Genomic DNA, 13,647 nt, shown 5'->3' with positions numbered 1-13,647 from the left:
GTTTGCCATGGATATGCGCCTCAAGTGCTAATTTGGGAAAACGTGATGAAAACATTCTCTGGATATGGGCGAAGTATCGGAGTCTTTTTGTGTTGATATTCTGTCCAGGATGGTTTTGCGAATGGTGGTGTTTCTGATCCTGTTGAGACGTGACCATTATTTTACGAAGGCACATCATTTCAAATGTTGAAATTCTGTTTTCATCTTCTTTATTTAGAGTCCATGTTTCCGCTCCATACAGCAGTATTTAGAGGGTAAGTACTTTGTAGAACTCGATCTTAGTGCTTCTCTGTATATCTTTTGGCCCTCCATATCTTGTGTAGTTTTTGAACAGTCCCTATGAGCTCCTATGGCTTTCCCATAATGCGTAATTTTACGTCTTCGGTGCAGGATTCCGTTTGACAGAGCTTCCCTCCTAAGTATGTGAACTCCTCAACCTGGGCTAGTGGTGTTCCATTGATTTTTATATCTATATTTGTGTACAATTTGGTGATTGCCTGTACTTCAGCTTTTCCAATAATTGGTACGATTACCGAATAGGGTGCAACTTGCTAGATTTGAGTCCAGTCCTCGTTTACGGAGTTTAGGGTTTAGGGTTGGAGTGGGGCAGTCTTGTAATAAGATTAGTAGAGTTGCACCCTATTATGCACAAGGTCAACCAGAGTTTGTAGGTCGTTTTCACTCCCAGCAACAAGTGCAATGTCATCAGCAAAGCGTAGATTATTGGTAAGCTGCCCCTGAATGTTTACTCATATGTTTGTGTCGTGTAGAGCATATAACATGAGGATGTTAAATAGCTGAGGTGAGAGCACACACCCTTGTCGCACTCCAACTATAGTAGTAGTAAACCATTCTGTTAACTCTTTGTTAACTCTTACAGCGCTTTCAGATTTCCGGTAGAGTGCTTCAAGCAGTTTTATAATTTTATTGGGGAATCCTAAGAACCCAAGTGCCTTCCACAGGCCCTCCTGCCACACAGAATCAAAGGCCTTTTCAAAGTCAATGTAGCAGCAGAGTCCTTTGTCCTTTTCGACTAAGGTGTTTTTCCATAATTTGTCTCAGAGTGAACAGTTGATCACTTGTTGACCTAGCTACAATCTACGAAAAAAGTCCTTGGAACGCTTGGTACACTCTGTCGAAATTCCGTGCAGAATTTCATATGATCATGGAAATTATGACGTATATTTTGCCTGACAATAAACATGACATCTACAACAATGATTTACCCTTCCCCTCTCCCCATCAATCAATGTTGGAACACATTGGGACACCGCTGAAGACATTGATATTTTTAACATTGCACGGGGAGAGGGTGTGACAGTTTTCCGTTATTTACACGCAAGCGTTCCAAGACTTTTTTCGTTGATTGTAGGTACTCTAATCCTATCCATTCTTTCTGGTTTCTTCTTTCTGGCAATTTTTTCCTTCAAAATGCTTCTTCTGCCACAAGTAACATAGCATGGTGACGCCATTTGCACACATGCATTGTTATTTACATGTGACTTTAGGGTGTTCACAGATTTGGGGTCAAAGGTCATTTAAGGGGCACTTTCGGTCTGAATCGAAATGTCTTCAAAATGCTTCTTCTTTCACAAACAGCATTGAGGCTCAAATAGGTGGGTCAGGTCAAAGGTCAGCTGGGGTCCAATCTTATAATTTCAATATCTGGACATCTGTAAGGGGTACGGGGCTCAATCTTTGTGGCAACAAATCCCATGACCAGGGAAACATGTTGGAACATTTTTACGTTGTTTAAATAGGGAGTAAGGTTATCACGGGTCTTATTAACTTTCTTCCAATTTCACTTGTTTTGTTGTCCATTATTGTTGCATCGTGTTTTGGAAATAAAGTCGGTTTAATTTATTGTGATGTATTTTGTATTTTGGGTATCTATTTCATTATCCCTAATCATACACATATTATTTCAGCAGGCCCCATCTTTTGAAATGTGCCTCATGATCATAGATGACTTCTACCTTTGTAAGATATTACAGAAAGCAACCTATTATAATACTGCCATCACCACAGCAAAGTGTTAAAACAGATCTGAATCCACGAAAACTCATTACGAGTGCCTTCAGACATCTCCTGGTGTATTGTTGACAATGTGATTATACCGGATATAGTAAGCTCTTCTTACAGATTTAAGGTGACAAACTGAGACTGCATTAACCAACAAAACCGAGTTAAATCCAATTAATTGGGTATAACAGGTGGTAGTTTTGTCACAATAACAAGAAAACTCACAGCCTTCACACTTGTTTGATTCGTGCGTGGATTGTAAAGAATTCGCTTCAGGCCGAGCGGGTCAATTCTTTTCATCACAAATGTATAAGCTTGTATACGAACTGTTGAAATATGGTTTAGACTAGAAAATTGTGTTTCGGGATTCTAATACTTATTTTTTTGAGAAAGAAGAACTGTGTCGGCCCGGTTTGCCTGCCAACTACCCCTAGTGAGTAAAACGTGGTTCTACATAATCGTAATATGTACAGAAGATCATCGTGACGGTGCTCATCAGTCGCCTTTTGGCCTGAGAGCATTTTGAACAAGAAATTCAACCGAATTTTCTTCGGAAATTAGCATGATAAGCAACTAAAACATAAATAAAAAATCTTCTTTTTTATGGCTCCCATAATGTACAAGTTGTTGTTCCATCATAAGCACTATGATCATTCCGATCCAAGGGGCAGTTCAATATGAGATGCAGGTGTAAGGCTGACACTTTCGCAATAAGGGGCATTCGGTGAAATATATATTTTAAAAATGGGATCATTGGGTCAGAGCATGATTTTTGGCATTAGGTGCGAGCAAAATGAGCAAAATATGGGGTCAATGGGTGAGAGACGGACTGTTTGACCTAAATTATTTGACGAAAATTATATTTTGTTAATATGGGGTCTGGTGAGAGCCAAAAGAAACCTCGAACATTGAATTTCTAGTTCTAAATAAATTTGTAACAAAATCAGTGATAAATAAAAGTTGACGTTCAAATTGAAAAAATAAGTGCCTTTGGGTGGTAGATTGAATGGAAAAATAAGGGGTCTTTGGGTGACAGAGCATGTGTTCGGAAAAAAATATGGGGTCTTACGTGGTAGCGATGCTGAAAAGGGGGATCTTAACAGCCCTGCATACGTGTCACATAAGTGGTAGTGTCACCATGGATCATCAGATATATGTATTCCCCCTTTCTCTAAAACAATGTACTGGTCAAGTTCAAATATAATCTACCAACTGCTATACTTTAGCATCATAAGGGAACGTTCATAAATACTTTGGTAGGGGGGCTGGAAAATTTTGATTTCGGTATGTCAAAACTTTGTTGACCCCCCCCCTCTGTCTGTATGTTAAACTTTTAGAACCCCCCCCCTTTTTATGGACTGCAAACTTTTTTGACCCCCCCTTTTGTATACACCCAAACTTTTTTACCCCCCCCCCGCACACATAATGAAGGTATACTTAAAATACTCCGCTCTTGTTTCCACTATAATAGGTAATGCTTTATTTTACTAGTAGGCCTATAGTTGATTAAACTTAACGCAGTTTTAACCTTGTTACACATTTAAACAAACAGATCTGCAATATACTTATCATTTATCAGTGTCACTCTTAAAGGCCTTGTGTCTATAATAGGCCTAAATTGTCCATAAGTTCAGGACATCATAAAATAAATTACTTTCAAGTAAGGTCTCAGAAGTTATTGCATTGATGTATCAGGGGCGTAACCAGCTTTCTTGAGGGAGGGGGGGCAAATAAAATTTTGGGGCACAGACGAAAAACAATTGCAGTTGCTTTACATACGTATACCGGAGCTTCAAAAAAATGCTTGACTGGATGTGTGCACGTAGCGCGAAATGTATTTGTATTTTACATATTTACGCCCATGATCGGGATGAAAAGGGCTTATCTTGAGAATGTGCGCGCGTAGCGCGCAAAAATTTTGTATTTTACTTTTTTGCCCCCCCCCCCTTTTATGGGTGTCAAAACTTTCTTGACCCCCTTTTGCCATGTCAAAACTTTCTTGACCCCCCCCTTTTGGAAGGTCAAAACTTTTTGACCCCCTACAAATTTTCCAGCCCCCCCACCAAGGTATTTATGAACATTCCCTAAGTACGTGTGACCTCACATGGCCCAATGGTCTAAAGCATAGTCCTAAATTAGCATTAGTCCAATAACTCCATAGTGTTATTTATTTCACAATGCTAACTATAAAAGCTGCATTAAAGGCCCTTTCAGTGATTTCACAGGAACATTAAAAAAAATGGAAATTTGTCAGAGTTGCTTAGAAATAAAGAATAAGTCTACAGAATTTTATTAAACCACTTTTCCCCTGAATACATCGACAAATTAGTCAAAAAACAGAAGTTTTAGAAAGGTTTTCTACTTCAACTCTGAGAAAATCGAGATTTTCGTACAGTGCGCCACCAATCGACTGGAAAAACTTCCTAGTCCAGTGTTTCTAACACGGGGAAGTAGAGTCTAAATTGATTTAAAACAGACGCTTTTAAGCTACAATTTTGTAGTAGAAAACAAAATAAGCAATTAAAGGTCACCGAGGCAAACTAACGGTCAATTCAAATATGAAAAACAGTTAAAATTGTGTATTTTGTTTAAAATAGTAGCTACTGATGTAATAAGTAGTAGAAACAATACGCAACGCGTGTTGGTACGTGGAGAGTGAGCTTCTTTCGATCTCGAGTCGGACTTTTTGTACTGTCAGTATCAAAAGTCCAGAATCATGCAAATGCTTTATTTTGTCTAAAATACACGGCTTTCGACCGAACCACTAGCAGGCTATGTTAGCACATCTATGCCAATTACAAAGGTACCAAAATCTGAATTTTGATGATTTTTACGATCGTCCGGATGAGCAAATCACTGAATGGGCCTTTAATATAGACATTTCAACAGCCAATATCGTTCACCCGCATATCAAGTTTTGGAGTATGAGTTTTTGTACCTAACACATTCAAAGGTTATTATACAAATTTATTGGTTTAAAGGGCATATCTATTGCAAAAACATGTTTAACTCAATTCGAAGAGAATAATTATTACATTACAACCCAGCAAACACAAAAACGTTTTAAAAACGTTTTAAATAAGTTATATTTTGGCTTTTGGTTTAGGTAAAACGTTTTAATAACATTAAAATGTCGGGTTATATAAAGGTCATGATAACGTTTTAAAACGTTTTGTATGAAAACACACTACAACAATATTTTTAAATGTTTTCAAAAAATGCTATTGTTAAACCCTTTTTGCAAACATTTTTGCCAAATATTGTGTCAATACTTAAATAACATTATGTTAAAATATTTGAACCCAGCAAACACAGAAATGTTCTTAAAATGTTTTTTCAAAACATTTTAATAACATTTAAATGTCGGGTTATTTAAAGGTCATGAAAACGTTTTTAAAATGTTATTGAAAATATTTTGGGCAAACATTTTTCGCAAAATATTTTTTCAACCCCAAAATAACATTTTGTTTAGAATGTTTTGTATCAAGTTTTCAAGAATGTTTTTGGAATGTTATTAAAACGTTTTTATACCCTTTATATAACCCGACATTTAAACGTTTTCTGTAAAACATTTTTGTTTGCTGAGCAGTAGATTATCAAACAATGTTTTTTAAGGTTATGAAAACATTTTATACTCTTAATATACCCTTTATATAACCCGACATTTAAACGTTTTCTGACCTGACAACATTTTATAACCTTTTGCAAATGATGTCGAAAACGTTTTGTGTTTGCTGGGAAGTTGACACTCGTTGCAATTTTTCTATTCGTATTTCTCCTGAAAAAAGAGAAATTGTGTTTGTAAAATGCTGCCTCGTACGCAAATGTACGGTCCTTCCCCCGTTCGAAGCAAAATTGATTCCAGGGCAGAAGACTGGTGACGTCACAGTAAATGAAGAGTCATGTTACATACACATGATCCCTGGATATGAGCTCTTTTGACATTCAGTCATGTGTATAATATGCGACCTTGTACACGAGAAATCGGGAAGGTTCGAACAAAAGGCCACTGAAATTGTTTGTTTGCATAATAAATACAATGTGGATATACATCACGCTCCAATTCTAAACTGCACTGTAAAATTGGTTTAAAATATTTTTTATTGTTTTGTCCAAATATTTCTCAACAACTTGATATACATATGAAATGTAATATCACAATTTACTAATACATAAAAAAGAAGCGGCTGATTTTATGTTTTAAAACCATTACATTTGTAACACTTGATTAGACCTTTTTTCTGAGAACAACAACAGTATGCGTTCTGTGCATTGAGAGCGTTTACAGTCCCTTCTCTCAAAGCAGGCACGTCTCATTTCATGACGTCAACTTTTTTCTAGGTCAAATCTGTCTCGTTCGAAGGAACTCACCGCTAAGTTGGTTTTTGCGGAATATCAATTTTAAACGTCTTATTTTCTCAAAAAGGGAGTCATTTTTATTGTCCTCATAATATTAGCTTGCCAATGATATGATGTTGTCCGAGCAATATATATGACCTTTAAAGAACTGACTTATTGGTTTAAAGAACTGCTACCATGTGGAATGACGATACTTTTACTACAGTTTTTAAGTGTAAGTTTAAATAACCCTTCTATCTATAGAAATCTATAGCTTCAAATTATGACCTCAAGTTGTGAAATATATGAAGTTTTAGTTGGTGGCGTCACCATCGTATATCAGATTTATCATCATGGGATACTAGCGAACCCAAAGAACTGGGGCATTAGAATGCAATTTTGCAGAAGTAATATAGACGCTTTAAACATGTTAAAGGGCTAATTAGGGCAATGATGCCGGGCAATGATGGTATTTTCATCCATCATGTCCATTCAGGATGTCGATTCCATCACTATGCATTATACGGATTATAACAGTGACTTGATATTAAAATTAGATGCCCTGTAACCCTGTTAACTGATGATTTTTTGATTGATTTTTTAAATATTTATTTGCTTCATTACATTCCTATCCACAAATCTCTTCTGTCATGCAATGGAATCTGTCCACCGTGATGTGAGACGAAAATTAAGCTGAATCCTATTAAAGCAATGGCGATCGGACAATAAATCCTCGGTTTTATGTTGGCAATGGGTCGTTTCCTTTTAGTCGAAGAAAGAGATCGTTGAAGACCAAGTGTAACCACAAAAGCTGCGTACGAATGGATTAATTTTGCTTCAAGTAATATATAGAGGAGGGTATATACAGTTTGTCCACTCTGAAGTACTATATTTGACTATTGCAATATCTCAGCCTATATTTGACTATTGCAATATCTCATGGTATGGTCGTTTTAAAGATGACAGTTCCAAACTTAATGTTCTTCATAAACGCTGTGCAAGAGTGATTTTGAGCGTGAACAACTTAACTTCATCTGATTTCATGTTTAGAATTCTTTGTTGGGAACGGCTTCACACTCGTAATGATTATTTTAAAGCACTATTGGTTTATAAATCTCTTAATGGCCTGGCGCCACATTATCTTGCAAAAATGTTTAACCATGTATGTACAACTCACAATGTTAACACACCACAGGCTGCTGCTGGTCAGTTGGCTTTGCCACCTTCAATTCATGGATATGACTTAGAATGTTTTAAATCATCGTTCAGTTACAGTGGTGTAAAATTATGGAACAACATTGAAAATGATATTAGAAACTCAATAAATGTGCAAACTTTTAAACGGTATTACAAAAATGTATATTTTCACCAGGGGAGCAGCGTGGTCCACTGGTTAAGGTCTTTGCCTTTGGTGCGAGAGGTCCCGGGTTCGATTCCCCGCAGGACCTAAAAAAAATCTCTGCTCTCCCCGTGGTTCATCTGGTAATGGCGGGGCAGATGATCCATGATAAAAAAAGACCTTGTTACAGGCGGTTCCGATCAGGGTAACGCCCGATTGTCGGTTACACTTGCCTGTCCTATAAAATTATACCCCGACCAGCTATCTACGGCACCCCCTTCGTTCACCAGGTCACTTGTATCTGGCCGAAGTTTCGTCAGCGTTATCTCCTAGATTTCAGCTGTTAATGCCTAGATATGCCCGACATTTAAAAAAAAAATTTAAAAAAATAGTGTATAATATAAATAACATCTTGAAATATATATGTTACTGAGTTATTATGTGTTTTATATGATGTTTTTATGGATCAATGTTCATTTAATAATGGCATGTGAGTTTTAATAATTATTGCAAACTGTACAAATGTATTTGAGATTTATATTCTTTTAATGTATCTTTTAATAATGGATTGAGTTGTAAATTGTATAATTATTATTTTGCAGGGCCCCGTGTTAGACCAGCTTCGGCTGAATCGGGCTACTCTGGGTAAACATGTTGTAAATAAATAAATAAATAAATAAATAAGTACAAAGTGACAACGCGCGCGTATACAGCGCGTAAACAGTGCGCAGTTATGCGTCTATGCTGCATGTTTGCGTGCCTTCAAAGTCGGCACAATGTGTGCGTCCACGTCGCTACTTTGTACTTCAGAGTAGACTGACTATAGTTTCAGTTTCCACTGGGTGCCCTTAAAGGAACACTCCGGCAATCACAACATTATTCCTTATGTTAGAAAGAAAAAAATTCAAATTTCCCGGGCACCGAAATTGCCTGTGGCAATGACGTCCCAGTAAAACAACGAAGGCTGACGACAATTGAGCACCAATAACCATGAATTTTAAATATAGCGTGTTGAGAGCCAACTGTTTTTTATTAGCTTTATGGTCAATATGAGTTTGTTTTAAATAATTTTAAATGATTCTTGTTTAATAATTGTTTTTCTAACATATCAGGCATAATGTTGTGATTGCCGGAGTGTTCCTTTAAATGTTTAGAGTGCTTTAAGTGAGTAAATGAAATATCACACAGGTTGGTTCTCTGGAAAAGTCAATGGTCGTGTATCTCCAGGATGGCTTATTAATGAGGTATAATTATGTAGAGATAAATCAAATGGTACAATAACAATGCATAATTGTACATGTGTCGTCTTTGAACTTAGATAATTGATAATTTGGCCCCTGTCCAATTGTATTACCAGTTTGCGAGATGTAGATGTGCTGTAAAAAGTAATATTCTTGCTCGATAAAAATCCATATAATATGGAAGGTAGGAGTAGGCATCCCGGATGATTACCATTTACCAATCTTTAAAATGAACACGTCTTATCCTCCCTTGACAATATGCGTGATGAGAGATGCTGAAAAACATCCTGGGTTGAAATATTCAGTCGTCTGTTTTTCTCATTATTCGTTAAAGGGAAAGTCATAGATCCGTCAATCCCAAACTACACTATTCCTTATACATTTTGGCACTGTTTTGGTTTTTGCAGGTTTAAAATATTTACTATTTCAGTAACTAACCCCGACAAGGAATAAGCTATAGACGCTTTTTTTTTCATGTCAAGACATAAAGAATTCCATGCATATCCAATAGGAGGCGGAATCTTAAAGTCGAACGTAGCCTTTCATGTTTGTTTGTTTTTTATTGACGAAACGAAAATGATTCATTTTCCCGATTGATCAATCATTTCTAAGCGCGACTTCAGAAACTTTGACAGATCTGGCCGTCGGCATAGCCTCAAAAGTCTCCTTAATATAACGTCTCGAGCTAGTTGAAGATATTGTTGTTGTCGTACTGTTGTTTGAACGCTTTTTACATTTTTAGTAACAACTGTATTTTGAAAATACAAAATGTGGGAATGAGTCTTAATCTCTGTCGTATTGATATTGAAAATATCTGCCAGCTAGTCTTAAATTAAAAGCTTAAAATCTATTGCAAAATTACATATTCCAATTCTTTAAAACAAACTTAATAATTTGGGACTATAAAGACTTCATAACATAGATAATGAAGTTCTGGCGTATGTCGATATCAAATGATACATAATGCAAGCGAAAAAGGCATTAGACATCTTAGGATGTCTTATCCTTTTCATAATGCAATTTCAGATTAATGCGTTATGAGTGTGTGGTGACTGGTGAAAATGAATGTAGAACAATGAACGACGGTATTCCGAATATGGTAAAAGAAGTTTTAAGAATGAATTAAAATTCGTTAGCTCCATAATACAGTACACTGTTTTCATTTTGGTTAAAGATGTCGATCACGAACTAGTTCGAGCATATAACAATGTCCACACCCACAAAAAAAAGTGAGTCATTTGACTCATTTTTGTACAATTTTCGTGAGTCAGGTGAAAATTGACTCATTAGCAACAACCAATGAGTCTCTCTTGACTCATTTTTATTTCACCAGTGTGTCAATAATGAGCTGACGCATTTGCAAATGTTTTAACTGACTCACTTGGTCGTAAAAAATGAGTCAAGATCGTATTTTGAGCCTTTTTAGAAAAAATGTGAGTCAACTTGACTTGAAAGCGAGGCTGCGTGACGCCATCCAAAATTGCACATTCTTTTTGCCGACGTCGCCATATTGCTCTGCAGCCAGTGAGAGATCTGTGAATAAAATCGTTTCAATCGTGCAGTTTTACGAATGATTTCATCAGTGACACCCAAAAGCCGCGGAGAAGTTGTTTTACTGAAGAGAACGAGAGCAAAATTGGTACGCAAAGGTAATTATTTATATTGTTTTAGACGATTTTTATGACTGGATTCGCCGGCTGAATCTTGTCTATTGTATTACATTGAACCATCCCCTCATCTAGTATTAGCATAGGCAGAGGCCTAATAAAAGCTCTATCGGACTGAAAACTTATGTAAGCTTAAATTATATCTATTGAATATTTACAGACTCTGAAAAAAAAGACGAATAAAGTTCCTATAAAAGGGAAAGTCCCATTTTCGATTTCTCGAATTTGGACAAAATGAAGGGAAGGCCTAATGAGTTATCTTTTTCAATTTCTCAGAAAAAGAGGTGGGATAGGTGTGGAGGTTAATTATGGTATTTTCACACCTTTATATGAACCTTTTGGAAAAATAAAAACGGAAAATTTTTTTTTTTGAAAATGAAAAAAAAATCCCTATAAAAGGAAAGGGCCTTTTTTCAATTTCTCGAAGTTCACTAGATAAATCACATGCCAATACTAGAGATGTCTTTTTCAGTTTCTCAGAAAAAGAAGGGGTAGTCGTGGAGGTCAATTATGATATTTATATATCTTTGTAATCACCTTTTGGAAAGGTAAGAATATAAAATTAACCTTTTGAAAAAATTTAAAAAATCCCTGTAAAAGGGAAGGTCCCTTTTCGATTTCGAATTTGGGCAACAAATGCCTATTAAATTGTCTTTTTCAATTTCTCAGAAAAAGAGGGAGGATAGGCGTGGAGGTTAATTATGGTATTTACACATCTTTGTATTCACCTTTTGAGAAGGTATAATATAAAATTAACCTTTTGAAGAAATAAAAAATTCGCGATAAAAGCGGAAGGATCGTTTTCGATTTTTCGAATAAATGGACAAAATAAATGGAAGGCCTACTAAGTTGTCTTTTTCAATTTCTCAGAAAAAGAGGGGGGATAGGCGTAGAGGTTAATTGTGGTAATTGCATGTATGTATCTACCTTTTGGAAAGGTGAAAAAAAAAACCTTTTGGAAAAATAAAAAATTCCCTATAAAAGGGAAAGTCCATTTTAGATTTCACGAATTTGGACTAAATTATAGGATATGTAAAAAACGGTTTCCTCCAATTTCTTAGAATAAAACCGTTAACATGATCTTGATGTTCAGCAGGGCCGGAGACTCCCATACTACAACTAAACACCCAGAGTGCGTTCCAATATAAAAGAGCCCCGCAGGGCAAGAAACCAATTTTGTTATAAAAAATAGCAAAAATCACGGGATTTTTTTCTCATGTATGAAATAGGTTAATAAATGCGTATCACTTGTTGTACACAATAATGCACTTACACTGAGATGCATTAGACGCATCAACATCTCAGTACACATGCATTACATATTTTGTACAATTTCACTCCCAACAAGTGATACGCATTTATTAACCTATAGGTTATTAATGAATAATATAATATTTAATGAATCCAGTCTTGATTTCTTTTTAATTTGCAGTGATCATAATCATCTGGGGCACTTCTTTTAATTCCTACACTGATGGGAGAGAAGGCACTACTTTGTCAGCAGAGCAAGGTAAGTTTAAAACATAACATTAGGTTCAAGCTGGTGTAAACTTCTGTGCAGAATTTTTGAGTTAGTGAGTGAATTGAAGCGGTACGTGGTGTTTTTTATTTGTACAATTTTGGCAAAAAAATTAATTTTAAAGGTGCATGGTCCAATTTTTCACAATGGAGTTTTCTACTTTGAATGATGGGTCACTCATCGCACCAGTTAAATCGGTCAAACTTAATTTATTCGTGTGAAAATCACTAAGTTACAGGACAGCTAGCACACCAGCCTTGAAAAGGGAAAATATTTACCAGTATGCAATGTGAGGTGATGTCCAAACCTGATATGCAATGGAATTTTAGGGAGTTTGGTGACCATGACCATTCCATCTCACCTAATTGTGTCTTGTGTACATTACCAGAAATAAAATTATTTCACATTTATGTTTTCCTTTCCAGGCAACGGATGGACCAATGGCAAGAATTCTCAACGAGAGTAAAGCCAACGGTGAAAGCACTGACAAATTTCAGGAAATTCTGAATGCATCGTTCACCATCTTGGCAGAGAACGAAGTAATTTGCACCACCAACGACTTGATATCAGCAGTCTCTTTACTTATGCTGGTCCATTACAATTTCAATTTGGCATACAACAAGAAAATGGGAAACGCACTCACGTTCATTCAGAAGGTGCATTGACATAGTTTCGCCAGCCCCATCTAAGAAAGTGAGGTGCACAACTTGAATACAGTCATTAATGATGAGGCTAATGATGAGGTTAATAGTGCTGAAGCTTAAGAGACAAGTTTGTTAAACAACTGTTATGCTTTAGACTGAATTTTAGAAGACAAGGACTAAAACTGGAATTTTGGTATCTCCCTTCTATATTTGTGGTTTGTATTAATTAATCGTAAATAATTGGAAGTTAATGAATACATAATAATACTTGGAAGTACTGCAATCTTTACTCCACAGTCATCTATTAATCTTTTGGTTGTCTCTGAAGAATTTCCACAGCTGGTTTTATTGGGAAATTGGTCGGTGGCCACCTCAGTTGAACCTTATCATATAAAAAGGCAACGTGTGAAGACCACTGAGAAGGGAGATTGTAGGTACTTTTTCATTCTTGACCAGTATTGGTGAGGTTATAACCAGCAGAAAACGTAATATTCACAATTGAAACTCCACCATGTTTTATGGTAGCTACCATAGTGTACAGCAGTGGCTTTCATTGAGTTGAACATTTATTAGTGATGTCTCTAATGGATGTCACTGTTGTATGAAAGCCACTTTGATGTTTTATTAATAAGTACATCAGTGTTATCCTGAATGTTTCTTTTTGAGAGAAAATAAATAAGATGACACGTATTTATCAATGCTAATTATTTTACTTAAACTGATTGTGATGTGTGTGTTATAATTATTACAGATTGTTCTGTTAAAATTGTAAGTATATAGGTCCATAATAGGCATATCTAAGAGACTTGCAAATCCATTTAATTTTGCCAATGATCTATATGCATGTAAAGTAAGAATACTTGCTAGTTTCTGTTTC

The 13,647-nt window shown here is 36.0% G+C and overlaps 1 long non-coding RNA gene across 1 annotated transcript; it reads left to right on the top strand.

Annotated features, from left to right (window-relative positions):
- The first annotated feature begins 10,368 nt into the window (after window positions 1-10,368).
- LOC140151871 (uncharacterized) lies at window positions 10,369-12,889 on the top strand. Its single transcript, XR_011858985.1, has 3 exons — window positions 10,369-10,589; window positions 12,040-12,117; window positions 12,552-12,889. It is a non-coding gene; the product is annotated as an uncharacterized lncRNA (long non-coding RNA).
- Window positions 12,890-13,647: the final 758 nt, after the last annotated feature.

The sequence above is a fragment of the Amphiura filiformis genome, chromosome 5 (genome assembly GCF_039555335.1).
Source record: "Amphiura filiformis chromosome 5, Afil_fr2py, whole genome shotgun sequence".
Taxonomy (NCBI): domain Eukaryota; kingdom Metazoa; phylum Echinodermata; class Ophiuroidea; order Amphilepidida; family Amphiuridae; genus Amphiura; species Amphiura filiformis.
Note: the sequence above shows the minus strand (reverse complement) of the source record. Positions and strands in the feature narration are given on the sequence as shown.